Consider the following 3,716-nt stretch of genomic DNA (forward strand, 5'->3'; position numbering starts at 1 on the left):
GAAGGAAGGAAGGAAGGAAGGAAGGAAGGAAGGAAGGAAGGAAGGAATGGAGAAAAAATGAAAGAAAAAGAGAGGGGGGACGACAGATTGAGAGAGACAGAGACAGAGAGAGAGAGAGGGAGGGAGGAGAGGGAGAGAGAGAGGGAGGAAGAGGAACAAAGAGAGGGACTTGCTGCCAGTCTGTGAAGTACTTTCCTAACCCATTAGCCTTGTTTCCACATTGATATTTCCTGATATCCATGCCTGTCATACAATGGGATTTTTTTCATTATGAAAATAAAGCACTTTGTTGTCATTTCTATTGGAACATTTAAAAACTCTTTAGCTATTTTGTTAGAGATCTGTATGCATTATCTAGGGAGAAAATAATAATTTTCATTTCAATAAAATTTCTAAAATTGCTGTTTATGTGACCTTGGACAATGACTTAATAAGTCTGTTAACATTTATCCAGTGTGTATACACATACACACATACATATATATGTATATACACACACACACATACCTAACACTAAGTTATGTGCTAAAAATATAAAGCAAACTTAAAACATTCCCTTCCTTCACAGGACTTAGATTTATCAATAAGGACAACATATATATCAAGTAAATAAAAAAAATCAAACATGACCATAGTCAGGAGGGCTGAAGAAGGTGCTAGAATCTAGAGAAGAAAAGCCATCGGGCAGGAGTTGTAATTACACTCAGTTATGAGAGAAACCAGGGGTTTTAAGAAGCAGAGGCAGAAATGAGGAGTGATAGTCGAGGCTTTGGATATAGCTCCTACAAAGGCATAGAGCTCCCTTATTGCTATAGCCTTCTGTTTAAGATTATCTCCAATTTATGCTGCATATGTCTTCTTTAGATAGAGTTGTTTGCCCATAGTCTCCTGAATTAGGCTACCAGTTGCTTGATGACAGATACATTTAATTTTTTTTTAATACCTCGAGTACATAGTAGATTGCCTGTCAAATAGTAGATACTTAATACATGCTTGTTGATATAAGTTGGTTTGAAATGGGAGATGGAATTTCATGAGGACTATCATGGTCTTTTTTTTTTTTTCTAGATCTTAGAGTGTTTACAAAGGAATTAAGTATACTTAGCCAAGAAAAGTACATTAGAGCAAGTTGATAATGAACTTTCAATGACTAAGAAAGGAATTTTGATTTAATTGTAGAGAAGATGGACAGTTGAGCTTACTGAGAAAGGAAGCCACTTAAATTCCCTCATCTTTCTTCCTACACATACAAAAGGATTGGGTTGAACTAGATAGCTTCTGTAATCCATTCAAAATACAGATCTATTATCCTTTGGCTAAGACATAGAAATATTAGAGAATATTTACTTCATAATTCTCTATGTGTCCCACAAACACACATGCAAAAACAAAAACATGTGCACAAACATAAATTCTTTTAATACTTTAAATTTTTTCCCACATTTTCCAATATTTTACAAGGTAATATTCAATTGAAGTAGGGATTCTGAGCATCTTTTTATTTACATTTTGATACATAACTTCAGAAAAATAACTAAGTATCAGGATTCCCAAACCAACTTGGGATATGTTTTAAACTGCCCTGTGCTTTAGTTTTCAATATCTCAAAATGAAATTGGTTAAAATAAGTTAAAACATAATTCTCAGCCATTTTGATATTCTCAGAATTATATTATTATCATTATTGTTTTCCAAAATATTCATTACTTGGGGCGGCCAGGTAGCACAGTGCGTAAGAGCACCAGCCCAAGAGTCGGGATGACCTGGGGATTGAATCCGGGCTCAGACACTTAGCACCACACCCAGAAATAACTGCTGTGTAATCTTGAGCAAGTTGCTTAACCCCAAGTGCTTTAAAAGGAGAAAAAAAAATTATTACCAGGTCTAGAGAGACCAGAAAAATTGAAATTAAAATATCAAAACTCATCAGTTTAAACTTAAAATATTTATTAACAAAATTTTTAAAAAATCAGACGTCATATGATATGCTTATAAATGTTAGATTTATAAACTTTAATCTATCAATATTCTTCAGACTATTTCTTGTATTACTATATATAGTAAGCACTCCAATATAACATTCATCAAACATTGTTTCCTGCCACAAATCAACTATACTTTCTTAATAGTATTTTTTTGTCATATTAAGTATACATGATACACATAGTATACCCATATTAATAAATGTATTACTCCCCCATGATATTAAAAAAAATGGGAACATAAGACAAATTGTTATTATTTAGAGATTCCAATTTAGGCACCTCCATTGTACAGCAGAAAATAGCAGGAAAGATAATCTTAAAATAGAAAGACAGAGTAAGTACTTTTACCTCAAAATGCATAAATAATGACAACTCCAGAATTGCCAAGAATTGATGCCTTTCAAGCATGAGGTCATTCAGCACTCCTCCCCCACAGAAAAGATATATATGATGAATACAGAGAAACAGAGAAAGATCCATATGAAATAATGTAAAGTGCAGTCAAGAAATTACTACATACAATAAAATGTAAGTAGAAAGAACAATGATGCACTAAAAAATCAAGAGTCAATGTAACAAAGTTATAAAAATCAGGGATGGCTAGGTGGTTCAGTGAATAGAGCACTGGCCCTGGAGACAGGAGGACCTGAGTTTAAATCCAGACTCATACACTTAACACAAAAACTAGCCATGAGACCTTGGGCAAGTCACTTAACCCCAAAATTGCCCTTCAAAAAGCAAAAAAAAAAAATAATAATTAAAAAAATCAAATGTAATTCAAATCAAAAGATATAAAAAAACCACCTCCAATATTCTCCTTCATGGAGGTAAGAGGTCCACAAGTGTTACACTTTGCACATTTTCAAAATTTTTCCATGTTTCAATCAGTTTTGCTGATTTTTTTTTATTTACCTCTGAAAAAAATACCATCTGTCATTTGAAAGGGATCAGGGATTGGAAAGTATACAAGGCATGCAATGTGACATAAGAGACAGAAAATATTAAAAAAAAATTTAAAATACATTTTTTTAGCACACAGCAACCATTATGTGCCTGGAATTGTGCTAATTAGCACTTTACAAATATTATTTCACTTTATTTTCACAATGCTATGAGAGAAATTCTGCTACTTTATTGTTGAGGAAATGATGTTGCTGTATATATAATTGTATATAGGAGTTCTTAATTTTATGTAAATTTACCACACTTTGAATAATAAATGAGACCAACAATCTAAAAATTGAAGAAAAGATGACACTATAGTTTTCCTGGCCACGGCTTCCATAATTCCCATCCTTCTTTACCGCAAAATTCATTAGTGTTAGGAATGGATGTCATTAGTTATTTTTATATTAGAAGTAATCTCAGCAGAGCAAACAATTTTTCTCTTTTCCTGCCTGGAATTTAGAGCTAATAAACATTTATTAATCACTTACTATATGCCAAGCAACTTCTTAGCAATGAAAATGCAAACAAAAACAGAAAAAAAAGATAATCCTTACCCTCAAGGATCTTGCCTTCTAATTGTGAAAGACATCATATAAAAGAGAACTCAAAATTTGGAAGGAAAAAGGCATGTTGGAAGAGCTGTGAGAACATAAGCACACTGATATGTATTTGGTGTGTTGATGGATTTGTGATGTGCTGAAAAGCAATTTGGAATTATGTAAATAAAGTGACTGAAATATATATATATATATATATATATATATATATATATATATATATATA

The sequence above is a fragment of the Petaurus breviceps genome, unplaced genomic scaffold (assembly GCF_028583685.1).
Source record: "Petaurus breviceps papuanus isolate PSGF00001 unplaced genomic scaffold, PetGlider_PUasm1.0 174, whole genome shotgun sequence".
NCBI lineage: Eukaryota > Metazoa > Chordata > Mammalia > Diprotodontia > Petauridae > Petaurus > Petaurus breviceps.